We start from the raw sequence: 21,498 nt of genomic DNA on the forward strand, positions 1-21,498 counted from the left end.
AATAAACACAACACTTTGGAAGGTGGAGGCAAGAAGGTCCAGAGTTCAAGGTCATTCCTGACTTCTGCATCCCACCTGAGATACTTGAGAGCCTGTCCAGATGCCACAGTGTGTAGGTAGATGTGTGTGCACACATATAATAAGACTAAGGAAACAATACTATATCCATATTATTTAAAACGTGTGTGTGTGCATAAGTGTGGAGAGGGAAACAAGAAAATTCACCAAATAATAACAAACTGTATGTGATATCTTGAGACAATTAGCCTTAGAGAATCGTACTGGGGTATTTTGTACTGTGCACTCCTTCCCACCTCAGCACCTTATACTAGAAATGTGTTTTAATATGAAAGTATGGTTATAGTCAAGTGAAACCAAGAAATAACAAATATATGTTCTTTAAGAACCTAGCAAAATATCAACGTAATAAATGTTAGCATTAAAGGCATGAAGATTTTGATGTCTGAAATTAATATTTTGTATTAAAATTTAAATGTGACATATCCTAAATATACTTTCACATGAAGAAATCAGCTGCATAGATGACAGCAATAACCAATACCTATCTCATCAACAAATGCCAGACCCCTCTGGGAATAGAGACAGCTTTTATTTTCAGTGAAATTTACTGAGCTGGCTTTCCTCATCTTTCACATTGTTTTTGATGTTTAATGTATTCTTCAGGCTCCAAACAATGAACAAATGCATTAGAATTTAAGACCACCCTAGACCCTTGACAAGCAGATAAAACATGGTTATTAGTCTCTGAACACAGCTGAAACCAGCTGAAACAGCCAGGAATTACTGCCCCATTGTCTGGGTTTGAAAACGCACAAAAGCAAGAAATCATCCTAAATGTTTAGCTTACTCTCCTAGCACATTAGCTCATGGAGCTTAGTTATTCAATATTTGATAATAAAAACACAAAAATATTCATAGTCTATGCGACTAGTGAAACTTTCAGGCCTTATGCAAATTTATAGAATAGGGGACATGACTGGCCGGTTCATCAAAACTTAAGGGTAGGCTCCCATTGTCAGCCTTCTTCTATTAACAGGTCAAATAAGGGAATATCAGCAATTAGCAATAAGTGACAGGAAATATTTTACAACAGATTACACACTCTGACGGAACTCTTCACACTAGCATCTAAAAATAGAACAGCAGGAGTTTCCAGACCCAACACACGGCATTTTTTACCATATATTTTAAACGTAACATAAGTAATCAGCCAGGATCATGCCATGTTTCTCCCTCTGGGAGAAAACGAATATTACATGTGTCACGTGTATTAAATAATTATGACTGGAAATCATCGCAGCACAACGAAACACAGGTGTCACTGCCAAGAATTCATCCCGGGATGTATCATATCAAGACACATGCTTCCAAGCTTGGTAAGAAAACCACGTCTAGGTCTTAACATTACACAGAAATAATAGCCACAGCATGGCGGAAGGACAATAAGAACAGGGGTGCATTCCCAGAGGGACAAATTGTGACTGGGCACTTCCCTGTCCTTCAGACGGCATGGCCTGACATCTGCTGTTGAAGAGGAATGCATTGTTCAGACAGACAGACAGACTCAAGACAATGACTATGTTTAAATCTAGAACGTTTGACCATTGATTCTAGCAGCTGCTGGACCCTTAGCGTGTGTTGTCAAACCTGCCATGACTTTCCACAATTGTGCTTCCTTGTGTTGTACCCAGCCAGGATGGAGACAGGTAACCCACACAATGGAGCTACCCTCTTCAGGCTCCACTTGCCCTGAACAAGCACACAATCCTCCCACTTCATTCTTTCATTTCTATCAGCGAGCTCAACTACGTTTTCAAAACCTTGTTTATGGCCGACAGCGATTACTAATCACATAAACTTGATGGTCTATATGTCATAGGCATGGTCTTCCTTTGTTCTACATTTCCTACACAAATTTCTATTGATAAAAGTGGCAAGATATTCACTGTCCTACATTAAAGACACTTCATGGGACACAGTGGTCTCTACTCCTGTCTTCTACATGAAGGAACGCTTTCACTGATTCCAAGACTGGGGCAGAACGAAGGTCACCCATGAAGCATTGACTTCACTTTGGCAAATATTTTGAATAAAAGACCTTGTACAAATCTTTGATGCTGTCTCCACAACACCCCAAACCCAATGACTGCTCTCAAAGAAGCCAGCTTCTGAAGAACAGTACTCCAAATACAGTCGTTCTCAGACCTTGCTTCAGCTAGTCATGGTCCATTTGCTGGATCCCCCACGTCCTGGATGAGCTGGATACACATGCCCATGGCAAGAAAGAGAAAACCTGTGCACAGTGATGCTGCTAAATCACAGCACTGGGAGATATGTTTCACCTTCAATGTACAGGCACCAAACTCCACGGAGAAACTGAAGCCTTGCTTTTGGGGGTACAGAGGGGATTGTACAGTGCAACAGAAACCTCGGAAATGATCTTCACAGAAGCGTAAGAAAATGGCGGGCCACGGCACACACTTCTAATCCCAGTACTCAGGAGGCTGAGGCAGGAGCTCCAGGCCAACCTGCTCTACACTGTAACCTCTAGGCCAGCCAGGGCTACATAAGTGAGACTCTGTTTTTTAGTAGAAAAAAAAAAATAGAAAACTGATGTCTCCCCTCGGGCCCTATATGACTCTACAGTCACTCCATATTTGGAGATAATTAGGATTTTCTTCCAACTCAGAAGAAAAAACAGCAAAAACACTTTGTTAGGATCTTTTAACTATTAGTTTAAAAACAAAACAGCAGGATTATGATATTAAAGGTTCCCCTTCAAAACCAGAACGCCTTTCATGATTTAAATGATCTACTCAGTTTTCACTTACACATTATTCTTGAGGAAAGCATGCCTGTGCGGCCCCTACCCACAGCGTCAAAGAGAAGGACTCATGTCCTGCGCTCTAGAACAGTCTCACCTACATGTGCCAATGTAACCCCATAAAAACAAGGGAAACCCAGCTCTCCTGAGCTCCAGCTACACAAACGTGTTAAAACTGAGGATCTACTACAAAATGCAAGTAAGAGACAGTGGCCCTGGACCCAATGGAGCAGTAAATGAAAACTCTGGATAAACGATATAATACATGGCTTGGGTGTAAGATTTCAAAGTCACAGAACTTCACGCAAATATGCATCAAGGAAAGCAGGCAATGTCTGTGTTTCCAGTCCAGGAATGACGAGCTTGGGACTTCTGGGAAAGGAAGGCAGTGACGTCAGAAGCTCGGTCACTAGTACCAAAAGTTCGTGCACACACACACACACACACACCCAGGTGATGGAGGAAGGTCATTGGCTAATAAAGGAACTGCCTTGGCCCATTTTATTGGTTAGAAGATAGGTGGGAGGAGTAAACAGAACAGAACGCTGGGAGGAAGAGGAAGTGAGCTCAGACTCGACAGCTCTCCTCTCGGGAGCAGACGCCTGAGAGAGACGCCATGCCCCGCTCCCGGGAAGACACACGCCATGAAGTTCCGACCCAGGATGGACTAGGCTAGAATCTTCCCGGTAAAACTGGTTCTCACAGATTATTAGAGATGGGTTGACCGGAATATCAGAATTAGCCAGTAAGGGCTAGAGCTTAAAGGGCCAAGCAGGGTTTAAATGAATACAGTTTGTGTGTTGTTATTTCGGGGCATAAGCTAGCCGAGCAGGCGGCTGGGGTACTGGGAACGCAGCCCCACTGCCCCTATTACTACACCCAGGGAGATTTGGGGTCTCAGAACACAATGACCTCAATGCCTCTTGGCAGGCTGACCACTTTGACCATGGGGTGGCCTCAGATACAACCATACTGACCTTTTCCCTGTTCTACCTTCTCCCCAGTGGCAAGTCACAGAAACCAGAGAGCCTCTTCTACAAGGTACACACTAACCCCTTAGTCCAGAGACAGCTGTGGCTATAAAAATAGTTCTCAAACCTTCTGTCTACCTTTCTGTGTAAGACCTGGCCACAAAACAGTAGCCACAAGTAGTATGCAGTAGGAATTGAGGCTGTGGTTCCATGGAAGCTCTGCCTCGCCCCTGGGGAAAGGATGAGCTGCCACAGAGCAATTACCTCAACTAAGTCCTCAGCCCATCCTATCTTCCCTCCTCCAATCATGTTTCCACATGGCTGCCCTAAAGCCAGCCAACACACTTTCTTCTTCGTAACCTGATTTTAAGTATATCGGTGTCAACTGTGCCCAAGATGCTGGGAGAAAAGGGATGGCACCCTGCTACCCTGACAAATGCCATGATCTTTAACCAGCTAAGGCTAGCACACAAACCATCAACCTGCCATTACAGACATATGCACTCACATAACTGACCCAGCACGCACATTCCCTTAAATCAGTGGTTCTCAACCTTCCTAATGCTGTGGCCCTACAATACAGTTCCTCATGCTGTGCTGACCCCAACCATAAAATTATTTTTGTTGCTACTTCATAACTGTAGTATTGCTACTGCTACGAATCGTAAATATCTGTGTTTCCTGATGGCCCTAAGCAAGCCCTGTGGAAACATCGTTCAACCTCCCAAAGTGGCCGTGACCCACAGGTTGAGAACAACCATCTTAAATGAATAAGGGTAGCAGACCTAGCAGGCTACATACATCAGCATCAACGAGCCTAGGAGTTCACGAACACCCTCTTTTTGACTGACCCCCACCCCCAAGGCTTGAGGCAGGACAAGGGAGAGTGAGTGACCAGGCTTCCTTTGTACACATGGTTTATAGGAGAGTAGCAAAGAACACGGGTGCCAGGAGGCAGACCTGAAGAAACGAGAAGCTTTTCCTCCACAACCAACCCCAACACCTGAGAATCCGGGGGGCAGTAGCAGCGAACCCCATTCTGCCCCAGCGATCAACTGAAAGACACTGGGTGGAACTCGGAGAATCCGAAATGTCCGTATTTTCAGGCGCGAGGAAACATGGGTGAGTCCCATAGACGGAGCACAACTGCACCATCACTGCTGTGTAACCAAGCGGTTGGACTAAACTCGTACACGCCCCTCATGTGCACGTGCAGACTGGAGGAGGACCTTCTGCAGGGAAGCTAGCTGGAATGTCCTGGAAGCCATACTCCTGCTGGGTGGGCTGGTCTTCCGGGTTAACTTCCTTCTTCCCCAATTAAATACAGCTGTTCCTTTCCTTAAATCCATTTCTAGTCCACTTCACAGCCAGACAGGGGAGGCACAGCCTGAACACTGGGTGCAGCCACGCGGAAGGACATGAACCAACCCTGTCTTTCCTCAAAGATTGCTGTGCTGAGCCAGACCCCACAGGTGGAAGGAACCGTGACTTAACAAAAGACAACACCAGGGCTAGCCAGGACATCACAAAAAGTTAAAAAATGCCTGTTTAGGAAAATGAGTGCAAATTCAGCCTTCTTCAAAGTCTCCACACTTTAACCAACAGAAAAGAATGGGGGAAGGGCCGGACAGAAAAGAAAGCTGCTATCTAACTATGGATGCTCAGAACCATCCTTTGGGAGACCATGCTACAAAAAACACCCACAGTGACATTTCAGAGTCACAAAGGGAAAAAAAAGTAAATGAAACGCCGAATAAAGGACGCGAACAATAATTTAAATCTCAGGCATCAAGAATCGGATCGTTTAACTGGTGCTTGCGGCAGAAATGTCATTTTAAGGAACATTAATGGAGGAAGAGGTATTAAGATAGGAAGACGGCATTGTGTTTACCGGTATCCTCGCTGACCTGGACTCTAAACCACTTCAAACAGTCAAATGGCCCACACATGTGGTGTGATGCTATTCAAGCAGAGTCCTACAAGGCTGAAGTCGATGTGAGCATAGCCCACACCGGTGAGCAACACTGGTCCAGAGTCAGGAATGGCCTGCAGCACCGAGTCCACACTGCAGCCAGAGGTTCATGCAGATCCTCCAAATCTCGGAGCTCAGAACGGGGCTGCAGAGAGGCACAAAGAAACTGTTCTGGGAACGTTGTGCATTCAGAGAAAACAGACCTCGAAAGGTCTCCCCATAGCGATGCACTGAACATGCAGCCCCGTGAAGGTGCAACTCTAAATGTTATGTTAAATCAACAGCAAAATCTTGGGGGGCCCAAACATGTGGAGGAGAACAGACTGGAGTGTGCAGCGGGTGCCTGCTCTGACAACATGCTCAGGCACTGGCGTGTACGGATGGATGCTAAGAACAGCACATCACAACATGAGAAAATTTAGACAGAAGAGACAAGCAATTACTCCGGAAACACGATATCAGGGGTTTCCATGCATCATATGCAGGGGGCCTCAGAAGGAAAGAAGGTGTGTTTTCCTTAATCCAAGTGGCCCAAAGCAGCCAGAGCAGATTAACAAGCATTGTTTGTGTCTGAATGAAGTCTCAGACCTTCATCAAAACCAAAGAAGCTTTAAGGAACTCTACTGAGGCAGGCTGATGGCTCACATCCTGTGGCTCTGGTGAGGTGAGTTGCCTGTAAAACTGCTGGTTTATGTATTTCGCTGTTAGACCAGTGTGCACTTAACACACAGATGCCGGCAACTGCAGAAAAGGATACAAAACTTTATTGTGGATGTGCTTTTAAGTTAATGTCAGCTCACTATCCATCAGCTAGTCTACCGCCAATTAGCACCTTAAAAATTGCGTGTAAATATTTGGAGAAACATGTTTGCAATTAAAAGGAGGAAATATTACACATTAAAATCAGGAAGAGACTTTAGGTTAAACGCTGGAAGGTAGCTGATTCTCAAGACTCCACATTTTCACAGCTTAACACAAAACGGTACACGCACCCTGAAATAAAACACAACGTGTGGCTTCTACTTAAAATTCAGCAAATGTCAATTATTGTTTACTACTTCCAAAGCTAATAGGTTCTCTAATTGAATGTAAGAGGTTTAAACTCGGGGCATCATTAGCTCACATGCCATGTCGGTGATGAAGTGTTGACAAGCACTTTCAGTACCAACGAAGGAAAGTTCCAGAATTTTTTGTATTAGCTCTTAGTGGCTGCCCTTTGTTAAACAATAGGAAAAGTTAGTGCCCAACACTACGCTTAAAAGCAAGCCTTATTCCTAAGTAAACTAGGAACAGAAAATTGCCATAGCATAAAAGATAGAATTTCTAAAAAATATACCCCGAATTGTCATAGAAGTGATATAGCCCCAAAGAAAGAATACAAGGGGTCACAATTAAACCGAGCAGCTATTCATCTGGAATTAGAGTCTCGCATTATTGGGACATGGTGTTTAAGTTGTTGGGATTTACAACTAGGTCAAAATTATTCATAGAACAAGTTATACTTCATGGAAATCATAACAATTTCTCGCATCAGAAAAGACGCCAGCAGTATTCATTCACGAAGAAAAGTCTAGAAAGCTGGCAGATAGTTAAACAAAGATACCAGTGTTTGGGATCTAGTTAAAATTAAACAGATTCAGTCTTTTCAAATTGGTAAACCAAGGGCTCCTGAGAGGCCTCAGTAAGTGACTGTACTGGGTTCCTCCAAGCCTGAGTCCCACAACTCATCCCCTGACCCCTACACACATGAACACACAAAAAGAATCATTTTAATTGAGTGGTTAATTCAAGGAGGGTGAGGCAACGGTAGAAAAGAATTGGAGGCAGTGGAACTATACTTTCCAGTTTATAACAAGATCGTTTTAATCTGTGCAAATCCAGACAATGTGCAGCATCCCCTGTGGCTCTCCTGAGAGTGATAGGACCTGGAGATCCAGCTGCTGAGACAAACGCAGTGTGTGGCAGATGCTGGCGGTGGGGAGGACGGCAAAAGGAGCAGTGGGGACATCAGATCTCGGCATCACACACTCTGTTTGTAGTAAGAGCAATTAGATGGACGCTTTAAAGTTATGTGACCCTCTTCATTCAAACAGAACCGTGCCGTGAGGCCACATTTCCTTTTAAAGCTGGCAGGAAGTGTTTCTACCATGTCAGAATCCAGGTAGAAGACAAATCTTTAATATTGCATACATGGAGAAACATTTTTTTAAAAAAAAAAAACTGAATCAGAGTGAAAGAAGCAAAATCACAGGACCACAGAACCATGAATGTTTCCTCTCTTTATGCATTAGCGGTCACGGGAAGTTACAAGGAGGCAGATCACATGATTTTCGTGTGTGTACACCTATCTTATATGTCTGCACTAGTTTTACATGTCTTTAATGTTTTTGGGGAGGTTTGTTGGGGGAGGGGTTGTTGTTTGTTGTTTGATTTGTTTTGTTTTTTCGAGACAGGGTTTCTCCGTAGCTTTGGAGCCTGTCCTGGAACTTCCTCTGTAGATCAGGCTGGCCTTGTACTCACAGAGATCCACCTGCCCCTGCTTCCCAAGTGCTGGGATTAAAGGCATCCGGCCACCACTGCCCGGCTAATGCTTTTACCTTTTGTTATTTCAAACCCTGAAGGTCATCCCATTCTATTGCAGTGCTACTTGCCATTGTTTGAAAGATACCTGTACCCCCAACACACTACCCAATTGCCACATACCCTACAGAGTAAAACAGGCCTGGTAGACGTTGTTCTGAGTAACTGTACCCTACCACCCATGACAGTTGTTCACACAGTCCCTTCTGGGCATATCTGATGAGAACCAGCTTGCATGCTTCACCTGAGATGAGTCAATGGATTGCCTCCCACAGGACTTTGGGGAGAAAGACGGACGTCTCTGGGTGGGCAGAACTGCTACAAGGAAATCCCAGCAGTGTGAAACAACCAGCAGCAGAGAAGACGAGGGCAGAGAAAGCTCCCCTAGACGAACAAGGCAGAGCACTAGACAGGAGAGCAGAGCTAGGCGGCACTGGGACTTCTAGAGTTTCCAGCAAGTCCTGCACTGGTTGGTGCCCATCAGCTTCCTGTGCTGCATGGAGCTGGAAAGAACCCCTGTTGTTTCACTGCAGCTTCACGGTTTCCCTTCTGTATGAAGCTAAGCTGACTCTGCTTCTGTGATGTGCAGCATAGTGAGAGCAAACGAAATACCAACATCCTATGAGCAACGGAAGAGCGCTATGCTCTTCAGCTCCTTTAAGTCAATCTCAGTAAACAAAACTGGAGCACTAGGGGTTTTTGTTCACGTCTGCTTTGATCGTGAACCCTGAGTATGAGCCAGACTCTTACAGAGTCTCTCTCCACCCTAACTCAAGGCCCTCCTTCGAAGACCAACATCCTAGTATCTATGAAAGAACATTCCTGGCACACAGACTATGTTCACTCTTGCGCTAAGCCTTTCGGGACACGGTGGTTACTAACCCTTCCTCTCACACCAAGCCACGTAGTATTTCCTCCTTTAAATGTCCAGGAGGTAAGGAATTTTTCTGTGCATCATTTCAAGATCTTATGATCAATCTGCCTTGGGCCACTCCTACCAAATAGGTTACTGCTACCTTTCAAATGTGTTTAACTCAGTTATCCAAGGATATGTGTTTACCTTCAATTTCTTGGGGAAAGGAAGCTAGGTGCAAACCTACTCAACCAACAAGATTGAGTTTTATTCATCTCTACAAGCTCAGGGGACAGCAGGGCCTAAGGGGTGTGGCTTGTACCCAGAATACAACTACCAAGTAGTCAAATAACCAGAACACACAGAGGCCGTGGTGTATGCACAGCAGCAATATAAGTAATTATCACTACGGCAGGCAGTCAAGGCTACTTTTCCGTTAAAGATTGAGGCACATTTGTTGTGTCCGGTTGTGTACAGAGCGAAGGGAGACAAATTGGCTCCTTTTTAGAAGAAGCCAAATGTTGCTCAGCTTCTTCACCTCTTGCAGGTAGAAAATACATCATTGCTTTGATACAAAATAACAAACCTCACACCTTGCTACACCACAAAGAATGCTAGCATTGCTTTGCAGAGGCTTATTGTGACTTGTCGTATTCCAAAACCAATCTAAGTAAATGTTGCTGCAACAGAATCTAGTAGCTACAGTTCTGTTCTGAATAGAAATTTGGCCCCTGTGTGAGGATCATGGAATTGCAGGCAATAACTGAAGAATAAATTACTACAATTGCTTTGCTTTTTAGAGTAATTGAGGAAATGTTTATCATTCCTGATAATATCAAGTATTGAGTCATTTACAACATGGGAATGAGTTCTTTTCTGGCAGCCTGTGACTCTGGTCAATGTGTAAGAGGCCAACATTAAACTATTACAAAGAAAGCAAAGGAACCTCTGGCTCCACTCTTCCCTTCCTCCAACCCAGACACATCAAACAGTTCTAACTACGCTGAAGTAATAATTAATTCTGTACACACACGACATGTATTTCTTCTTGCATTGCTGTTGTATGTGCACCATCCTGGGGTAGACTCTGGGGACCCCATGCTGAGCTAGTGTTCCTCACAAGCTGCGCCCCCTCTATCTTTACAGGCTGGGGTAAATCCCTTCAGTGTCGAAAGCCCATTTTACCTCTAAATCGATGTCCTTTTAACCGCTTTTGAAACCCTTTGATAAAGCATACCACCTTCCTAATCCCTCTGTGTTTCTGTGTGTCTTTTTAACACAGGTGACTGCTATAGTCTGCCTTGTATTTAATTAATTGCGCTCGCGTCTTACAGGGCCTCATTTTGACTGAATCGATCTTATTGGCAAAGTAGTATTTTTCATTGATCTAGGATTTAAAAGACTTTGTTGGTTCATTGATGCAGAGCTGCTATGGTTTTCTAAAGCCCAAGTGCTCAGTGGACTAAACTTGCCTCTTAGAATCATAAATACATTCCTGTGCCTTTTCCAGCAGGAGTTATAAATAAGTACTGGGGAGGTAGCCAGATATAGATTATTATTAAAAACCCAATTTATTTTCAACAGTGAGCATCTAGGCCATTCACAAGATCATCTCGAAGAAAACTGGACACCGAGACAGGAATTCCGCCTGAGATACACAAGAGCAGTTGGGGAATACACACTAAAGCCCCAAGGTGGCCGTGTTTTAACAAGCTGGCAAACTGAGTTCTCATGAGAACACATACCTATCAGGGTCAGCCTTCATCTGTAAATGACATGTGCGTGACTCCACGGTTTAACAAAATTACTCCTCCAAGAGAACACACAGGCAGGCACAGCGGGCAATGAAAAGGATGCTCTCTGCCTTCATTCAGTCTAGGAGGAAGGACTTCAGCAATGGGTAACAGACTGCAGAGGTCCATCAGACAATCACATAGCCAACGGAGGAAGATGTCGTCCTAAATGATGCTGCCTCGGAGGAAACCTGGATGGTTAAGAGTGCATGCCTGGCAGACATAAGGTCCCAGGCTCAAGAACCAAAGGTGTTTCCAGGAGCTGAGCTGAGACTGCTCATGTTACCTAGAACAGACATTAACATGTGTCCAGAGAAAGATAAACTGATCTATTCTTTAAGAACAGAACTGGGAAGGCTTAACAAAGCCGGCCACAGGCTATGCGACTTTATTAGCACCAGGTAACATCCAAAACAGTGGTAAATGTTGGCCGTCCCAGGAAAAAAGAAACAACTGAATTTTAAAACCTGGATATAAAAATATCACAGGTTACTCTGACGACTGGAAAAGGAATTGGGGTCTAGAAGAGAATTTTGGGGGGATTTTTTCTAGACTCTCTAAAGGGCACACCTGTGCACATCAGTAATCCATCTCAAACCTCAATCTGTTTTATGATTCAAATTGAGGTCATGCAGAAAGACTTGACAATGCCAAAGATATCTTTCATGATCAAGTATGCCTGCATACATCAAATTAACACCGACTGTGTTCAAAGGTTTGGTGGGTAATTTTTCAACCTGAAGGATGCAATCATGAAGAAAGGACAGTGTCAGAAGAGGCAAAAACTCCCCCTTACGTAAAAACCTGCATTTTTAGTTCTTCCAACACTGCATTTTCAGAATTCAATTTGGTTGACAATTCTGGTGTGAACCATAATTCCTATACTTGGAAGTTTACATCAATAGATAAAGACTTTGTTTTTAAAACTCTGTGGAGATAATGCTTTTGTGAGAAGCAGGGTTGTCCCCATGGGTGACAGGAAGTAGAGAGAAGACAGAAAGCAGAAACAGTCCACTAAGTTAGGTTAAACCTCATTCTTTCAACAGATTCTGATGGTACTTTCATGAGATGCAAAAGACGGCCACCACGAGCTAGGGTCAGAACCTCACACGGATCTGTCACAGCCGCAGCCCTGGGCACTAACACGGTTTGATCATGAAAGGACAGCAGAACCACACTACAATCTCTATCCTTCCCCGGAACATGTACTTGGTGAGGACATGCTGCAAACACTCCTTGTAGCAAGGTTTGGTTTCTTTTGCATGTGTCGCTGTGTGCTGGGAACGAATCCAGGACACACATATATACTCTGCCACTGAACTGTGCCTCCAGCAACCGCTTCAAAGCAAAACTTTCCTGGCAGTAAATAGGTGTCACTGGCACTTAAAGTAAGCACAGAAGAGTTGAATTCCAACCCAGAGAAGGCAGGAGGGGGTGGGAAGCATAGCTTTGCTTACTGAAAATATCTGATGTAAACAGCATCCTAACTCCAGTCTCATGAGGATGAAGAGTATGGTATAACAGTGCTGAGGAATCAGGAGTTCACTGTGACGGCTTATCATCGCTCCCAAGGATTTAAACTGTTTCTGGCTGACCTAACAGTAACTACCATGACAATTCGAGAACTGTAGTATCTCACCAAAGCTGCAACAAAGTTTCCTTTCAATTGGTTCCAATTTCCACTAATCCTTACTCAAAATTATACTCGTTAAAACCAGGTGCGTATTGTGCTGTTCTTGTAGGCGGAAGGATCTCCGAAAGGCTTGTGAGTTCTAGGCTTGATTTTCAATGAGATGCAATTGGAGGCAGAGAACCTCACAAAGCTGCACATATTGGTGGGGGGCAGGGGACTGAACGATGGCTAAGAGGTGCAAGTCTCTTGTTCTTGCTCGTCTGAGCTTTGAGGGGAGAAGCTCATGGCAATGAGCTTGCTGTCCCGCCAGTCACGAACTAGAGCCGTGAACCACATACGTTTTCCCTCTAGAGTTACCATCTGCTGTTATCATCTGCCACGGAAGCCGACGGCAACAAAGCGGTGTTAGGAAAGTCACGACACCAGGCATCTTCTAGGAGGAGTTACTCAACTCCACACCGTGACCTTGTAGTGCAGGTTGACACAGGGCCTCATCCCCCTTCTCTGCACCCATGGTGCCGAATGTACTCAGATTAGACCCTACAGTTCTGGGCAGAGTACTTACTGTCCCATTAAGTTAGAAGTTTTACAGGATCTTGTTTTTACATTTTGGGTCTTAAGCCAAATAAGGCATACGTATCTTCAGAAAAATGAACTATCATCCCTTTCTGGAAGGAAGTGCAAAGGTGTCAAAAGATATTATCTTCCTAATCTACTGATACGAGTTATTTGAACTAATTGGAAATTAACACGTAACGATTACGCTCGGGCAAGCACTGACGATGGTAACATCTCCTCCAATGCAAGAGCAACAGCTTTAAAAGTCAGAACAATGAGGGTCTTAATCACTGTGCAAACATGGGGCAATTTATTGAGCAATTATATCCAATTAAGAGAGTAAGTTTAATTCTATCAAGACAATTCATATGGTCACTTCTGAAGACCATCTGGTCAAATCAAATGCATGGCAGGAAAAGAATCAAGCACACATAAACCCGAGAAGCAAGTGTTCTTAGTAATCCTGTGCCTCGGGTCATTCGCTTCCGAGTCTTAAAATTTCACTTTTCAGGGGGTGGTCTGGAGACACAGTGCACCTGGGGACTAATCCGGTTTGCAGGTCAAATCTAAGCTACCTTTAGTACCAGGCTGGTGCATCTTCATCCAGCTGGATGGCAGCAGCTGCTCCTCTAAGACCCCATGGAAGCTGAACACAGTGGGACAGACTGGAACTTAGTTCCTAGGAAGCTGAACACAGTGGGACAGACTGGAACTTAGTTCCTAGGAAGCTGAACACAGTGGGACAGACTGGAACTTAGTTCCTAGGAAGCTGAACACAGTGGGACAGACTGGAACTTAGTTCCTAGGAAGCTGAACACAGTGGGACAGACTGGAACTTAGTTCCTAGGAAGCTGAACACAGTGGGACAGACTGGAACTTAGTTCCTAGGAAGCTGAACACAGTGGGACAGACTGGAACTTAGTTCCTAGGAAGCTGAACACAGTGGGACAGACTGGAACTTAGTTCCTAGGAAGCTGAACACAGTGGGACAGACTGGAACTTAGTTCCTAGGAAGCTGAACACAGTGGGACAGACTGGAACTTAGTTCCTAGGAAGCTGAACACAGTGGGACAGACTGGAACTTAGTTCCTAGGAAGCTGAACACAGTGGGACAGACTGGAACTTAGTTCCTAGGAAGCTGAACACAGTGGGACAGACTGGAACTTAGTTCCTAGGAAGCTGAACACAGTGGGACAGACTGGAACTTAGTTCCTAGGAAGCTGAACACAGTGGGACAGACTGGAACTTAGTTCCTAGGAAGCTGAACACAGTGGGACAGACTGGAACTTAGTTCCTAGGAAGCTGAACACAGTGGGACAGACTGGAACTTAGTTCCATGGAAGCTGAAGCAAGAGAACAGTCCCAGGCCAACCTGGGGAACAGTGAGGCCCTGCCTCAAAAGCTAAAATAAAAAGAAATACAAAACAAACCATGAAAGGGCCTGTGGAGGGCAGGCAGATGAACCTCAGTGGGGAGAGTGCAGGCCTGGCATGCACAAAGCCCTGGGCTTGATCAACAGCAAACAGAACTGGGCATGGTAGAACCGGCCTACATACACCACCAGCCTCTGGGAGGAGGAGGCAGAACAATCAAGGCGATCCTCCGCTACAAGACTTCTCTGAGCTACTTGAGACCCTGCCTCCCACCGCCATGCCCCCCCCCCAAAAAAAAACAGCTGAGGGAATCTGCAGCGCTAAAGGGATCAATCTTTGCCTCCAATGCAAAGTTTGGAGGTTTTTATATTTGAGCACTGTGTGACGTCATCGCCACCCTCCTTGATTCCGACTCCCTCTCAAACGCAGGAGCACATCTTCAGTTACTGTCACATATACATCCGTGTTTCTATAAATACAGCCATTAAGTGTTGTCTATTTGTAGATGCGTTTAGAGCTGACTGCTTGGGGTTGGACAACCATCGGGGCTCATCTCTGAAGACCAATTCTCCCTCCCTCAGAGGCCATGAACTGCCTGTAGCTCTTTACAGCTTTTTAAAACCCGTTTTTTACATACGATTGGACAGTCACGTATGTATAAGGTGCATTTTGATAGTCACACCGTCATCATCCCTCTTATTCTTTCTCCTCTCTGTGCAAACTCTCCCTGCAGTTCCTCTCTTCTTTTAAGTCTCCTTGTATGAGAGGTTCACTGTGTTTAATTAAAGTCACCTGCACGAGCATGAATGGTTGGGTGGATCGAGCTTTTTACTGTGGGTAAGGGGACCTTAATATGTAAAGTGTGAATTATGGTGATGCGTGACTTTTCCTAATTTGCCCCATTTGTTAAATTCAAGAACAAAGGGGAGCCGGGCGGTGGTGGCACACGCCTTTAATCCCAGCACTCGGGAGGCAGAGGCAGGCGGATCTCTGTGAGTTCGAGGCCAGCCTGGTCTACAAGAGCTAGTTCCAGGACAGGCTCCAAAACCACAGAGAAACCCTGTCTCGAAAAACCAAAAAAAAAAAAAAAAAGAACAAAGGGGAAACGTCTTGATCTGTCAGTGATTAAATGGAATCTGGTGAGCGGGTAATGAATAACCTGACGTCTGCTAGGCTCTTGATCCTGGGGAATCCGTGGTGACAGTACAAGGAGCTCTTCCTTGGGACTCCGAGGGTCGGAGGCCGAGTCACCCATTCTTATGATGGGAATAAGGGAACTGGCACCAGACCCTGATGCCAGGCCATGTACAATGACAACCACTCTGCAAAGTCTTGAACGCTTTTTGTATCTTCAAATATGGATAACACACATGCATCTCTAGATAGAATATGAAACCAACATGAAGGTCCCCGAGAGCCCCTTGCAAGCTAATTACAACCCTCCTCATACACAGGGACCTACACCCTCCACCCCTTCAAAACAATGTCTCCCCACACAAGCAAGCATTTATAAATAACAATGAAAAGAATAACTAAATTTTCCTTCAGAAGAAAATCATTGTTAACAAATTGCAAGCAATCAAAGACAGCAAGACAGCACCAGCCAAGAAGAAACCCACACTCCACAGAGACACACACATGAGTCTATGGATGCTGCGCAGAAAACATAGTCACCTCACGGGACCACAGAGGACTGCGAAACATTGGATCCCAGCACAAGAAACTTCAAACGGAATGTGAAAGATGATTTTGATCCTCCCATTTTAAAAAATGGGAGAAATTATGCTTGAAATAAATTTGGAATGCTTAAAGATAAGACTGCACTTAAATAAAGCAATGTTCTTAAAAGGAAGCCAACATAAATCATAAAGGAATACAACCACATTTACATTTTTCTGTTAGTATTAGAAAACAGATAAAATGGAGGTCATCTGTGGCATTATCAAAGAAGACCAAGCGACAGCAGCTTGCCGAGCCTTTCCTTCCGACCTTGACAACTAGACACACTAGATGACAAAATCCTTCTTCATTATTAGACTATTTTCTTGTGAAAATAAAAATAGGAACAAATAATTCCAAAAATAATAGGAGATGCTTCTTTCCCTTTCCTTCAAGCAAAGATAAAGATTTGCCCAGAGGACATTTTTGCAAAAATGGGAAAACCAAGGAAAAATCATGTTTGTAATCTTATAAAGAAAAAGCATGTATGTAATCATATAAAAAAATTTAGCTTAAATTTCTAAAAAGCTGTTTATGTCCTCGGTCAGTAGTCCTCAAATACTGTAAAGCATTTAAAATCCACACTGATCGTTTAAATTATTCTGATTTGTGGGTTCTTTTTGGAGTCGTTTATTTTTATTTAACACGAGTTTTGCCTGCACACATGGATGTGTGCCAAGGGCAGGCAGTGCCCAAGGAAGTCAAAAGAGCTGGATCCCCTGGCACTGGAGCTATGTGTGGTTGTGAGACACCTTGTGGGTGCTGGGAACTGAACCTGAGACCTCTCTAAGAGCAGCAAGCGTCCGTAAGCCAGAGTCAGGTCTCCAGCCTCTGAGTCTCTTCAGAAACACAGAAGAGGGGCTGGATTGCAGCAGTACTAAGCATGGTCCTTTCCTTAGCACTGAAGGTGGAGCGCGGAGACTAGAGGGAAAATAAGACGTAACAGACTGCTTTGTTCCTGTGCAAAATTCAATGGGAAAATCAGTAAGCCTCAAATTGGGAAGGAGACTTCCTAAAGAAGTCTTAGATGAGGTCAGTATGAAAACATGAGCTTAAATTGACATCTTTTTAAATTCTAAAATACTGATTCTGTAGTTCCATGAAAGGTAGCAAAAATGAAGGTTTGTTTTTAATCCCCCTTTAAAATGGGTTTTATGATGTTGTCCAGACTAGTGTGGGTTTCTCCATCAGCTCCACACCTTCCCAAATGCTGGGCTAATAAAAGGTATGCAACACCACGCCCAATGAGATTTTTCCATTCTTTATCCAACAACCAGCTGAAGAGTTCCATACACCTGTGGTAGCAGATACAAGGGGCTCACATCTCACCAGTTCAGACCAAATTTACAGGACATAGGAATCGTTACCCTAAGGAAGTCCAGCACCACCCACCTGAACAATTTGAAGCACAGAAAACACAGGCGTATGTTGTACACACACACAGTCAGCAGATAGAAGCTTCTAGAAGTTCACTGCACATTCTGGAAAGAATGGAAGGACCAACAGCAACTATGCAAATGTATGTACCAAGACAAGATAACCATTACCTCAAGAACCCTTCCAAGGATGTCCCAATTACCCACACTACAGTACAAGAGTCACAGGACAAAAAGTACCAAGTGTCTTGATCAGAAGAAACATCAGTTATCACCAGGAACAGAGGAAAATAGGTTAGACAGCTGTTGTCTTTCTTCACATCAAGGTTAAAATAAAATCCCACCACCGACAAAATTAAGGCAAAGATTCAACATCCTGCATAATAAAATGTATGAGCAACTGGAAGAAGAGCACTGGTAAATATTGTTGGTGTGGTGGTGCACTCCTCAACAAGGAAACTTTCCTTGTTTGTTTTGTTGTTTCCTTGCAAGAGTCAACTACAGGAAACTCAACCAATCAAATGCAGAGCTGTACCTTGCAGTCCCAACTGATATCTACAACACACTCTGGAACATGAGGCTCGGGGAACACTGCCGCAGAGGGGGTGGAAAGACTGTGAGCGCCAGAGGATCAGAAAGTGTGCTCTGAGACTGTGTCTCCCGGTAGTATCAGAAGCAACATGCAAAACGCCTCGCCCACATGATGGCTCACAGGTCAGCTGACCAACGAACATGCCAAACTGGACAGAGAAAAGCCCACAAAACCTCAAACCCACACAGAGAATTACAGGTAACACTGGCAGCAGGAGAGGTGACCTCCCCAGGGAAGTGCAAGCCAGTTTGTTATCCAGTGCCAAACAACCAGCCCTGAAAACATGCATGCAGGTAGCATTATATGGACCAAACAGACTGTATGTACATATGCATATATGAATGCAATAACAATTAGGCTTTTTTTTAAAGGTATGAATTTGAAGGAGAGCAGGGAAAGTCAGATGTGAGGGTTTGGTGGTGAGAAAGGGAAGGGAAGGGACGAGAAATGTAAGCTATAATTTCAAAATTTGAAATATATCTATAAGTATGTATATTTCATATATATGTATAGGTACATGCATTTCATATATATGTACTATACATACATGTGTGTGTATATATGTATATATTGATGATGCTCTTTGTATGAGAATGGAAATGAAAATGAAGATAACAACAAGTAACTTTTGAGCTCAGTAGAGGGCAAGCATTCTTCTAAATCATTTCCATATATAATTTATTTGGATTTTACAACCCAGTGAATCAGGATTAATCTTTGTATATCATCCGCCATAAAACATGAGCAGTCGCAGGCTTCTCCTTCAGCGTGTGATTGCAGAGCTAGCAGTAACTCTAAGTCACAGAAATAAAATCTTACGTATCTGGGAAATAAAGCAAATGACACACCAAAGAATAATAAACCCACCGAGCAGATGGAATGCAAGCTTCGAAGAAAGCAAGGCCTGAACCAATTAAGAATGAGAGCGGCCACACTGTGATTAAACTAACAATTCAAGTTTTGGTACACTGGTTTGTGAAATTACTTCCTCATTAAATGTAGGGTTTTGCATTTGTTGTCACGTGGTGAGTTTCATTTAGACAAGGTTGGCTATTTGGGAAGTAAGAATACTAGGCTTTTTTTTATTTTTAAGTTATTAGTAAAACTGAGCTAGGAGTCTGGATTAGCAAAAGAATGTAAACAAATCCCACTGGGCTCTAGCTGGTGGAAGTCACATGCTCTCAGGCCATTCGAGCAACTAGAATTTCTACAGAGAAAAAACACCCTCCAAATTATGATACATATGAACATTTGAAGCAAGGAATTGCTAAACAACCACTAGCTTTAAATGCTTTCCACATTTTCCCTATCTTGAAAATACTACCAGCTATTCCAAGTCAAAGAGGAAAGGGTTCCACTCACATAGCCAAGAGATTCCGAGTATGCAACTTGACAACAGTGCTCTGAGTGTAGGTGGATTAGCAGGAAGCTCAGACGGACCAGCATCTCATTTTTCCCATGGTTTTGTTGGCCTCAGCTTTTACACCTTACCTATGAATTGATAATTTTCCCCTTTACAAAAAAGTAGACTACAAAAATCTAACTACTAGTTGTGCTATTAAAAGTAAAGAATATAAAACATTATATATTTATACATACATATATATAAACACACATACACACTAATGATGGCCAGCAAGATGGTTCCGCAGGTAAAACTGCCTGCTTTCCAAGCATTATGACCTGAGTTCAATCCCTAGGACCCATGCCATGGAAGGGGAAGGCTGACGCCTGCAAGCTGTCCTCTGACTTACACAATACTCTATGGCATACGTATATCCACACATATATGTATATATACATACATGTAATTTACCTTTTTAAGGTCAATTATAATGGGAACTGTAGGAATGCCTCGGCAGCTAAAAGCCAGCTCTGTCTTCCACAGAACCCACATTTACATCCCAGTACCATGTCACACAGCTCACAACTGCTGGTACCCCAGCTCTGTGGGGAATCTGATGTCTCTAACCTCTGCAAGCACCTGCACACATATCACACAGACAGACAGGCAGGCAGGCAGGCAGACAGACAGACACACACACACACACTGGAAACCACCACCTTTTAAATTAATGCTAGTCAAATTGTCAGATAAAGTGAGGCAGAAGAACAATCACAAATGACCCTATGACTTATGTCCTAAAGAGGTCACTTAGTATTTTTCTCCCCTCTCTAACATGTTAGAGAGGCCCCTGCAGAACTCGCTGGTATTCCCGTGTATTAAAGATTTAAAAATGGCTCTGCACTTCATGTCAAGAATTTCGGGATATATTACAGCCATGACTTAGAAGGAACTCATAATGTCAACCTCAACACTGTTTCTAACTGAAATGAACAACAGGTACTGTTCCAATAGTGTGGAGAGATTTGGTTTCCTCCAGAGATGGTTTCATTAAATAAGTTATTATGTGTTTATCTTGGCATTGATCTCCTAGTAGCTAACTAGCCTATGCTACAATGTATTGATCTCCTAGTAGCTAACTAACCTATGCTACAATGTATCCTCTAGCTAACATTATAGATCAGCACAATGAATGCTGGTAGAATTCAGGTCCTTCCGAATTCTGCTCATGGATTGTATTTAGGGGTAAATTACTTATTCAAAGAGTTGCAGTTCAGGACACTGAAAAGAAAAAGTGTGTGTGTGGGGGGGGGGGGGGGGTCCATGGGACTCCTCATCTAGGAAGACAACCAGGATGGAAAAGGTGGATTGAATGTGTATCAAACCAGGTGTGGTAGTGCGTATCTATAACCCAGCACTTGGGTAGAACAAGGCAGCGAAATCACAAGTTCAAACAAAGCTGTACTGCAAAGTGAGATCCGCCCTTTAAAAGAGGGGCTGTAGAGACAGCTCTACACTGTTGCTCCTGCCGAAGACCCAGGTTCGGTTCCCAACACACACCTAGTAGGTCAGAATCAGTAACTCCAGTTCCGGAGGACCTAGTGCCCTCTTCTAGCCTCCAAGGGCACTGGCAACACATGATGCACAAACATGCATAAACGCTCATATTCGTAAAATAAAAACAAAATAAATGTAAAAAATCTGCAACAAACTTGTCAAAAGAAATGAAACAAAATCCTGAGGACTCACTCATGCAACTCAGATTAGCTTGCAAACTGCACACTATTTTATGAGATTATGATATATATATATATATATATATATTTACACAAAAATGAAGGGATCATAATTAAGAAAAATAAGCAGTAATTTTTAAATGACCTTATTT

At 43.6% G+C, this 21,498-nt stretch overlaps 1 protein-coding gene across 18 annotated transcripts in view; it reads right to left on the bottom strand.

Annotated features, from left to right (window-relative positions):
• Positions 1-21,498, bottom strand: part of Pard3 (par-3 family cell polarity regulator) — a 501,294-nt gene that overhangs the window by 328,264 nt on the left and 151,532 nt on the right. Inside the window, exon 1 of one of the 18 annotated variants that reach the window (XM_041649749.1) lies at positions 19,628-19,667. The exons of the other annotated variants lie outside the window; for them this stretch is intronic. The gene's annotated coding sequence lies outside the window, so the exon portion shown is untranslated. Of the gene's footprint in view, positions 1-19,627; positions 19,668-21,498 lie in introns of those variants that run through there. 18 annotated transcript variants of the gene reach the window in all.

The sequence above is a fragment of the Microtus oregoni genome, unplaced genomic scaffold (genome assembly GCF_018167655.1).
Source record: "Microtus oregoni isolate MIOR12 unplaced genomic scaffold, Mior012 000004F_ref0000308, whole genome shotgun sequence".
NCBI lineage: Eukaryota > Metazoa > Chordata > Mammalia > Rodentia > Cricetidae > Microtus > Microtus oregoni.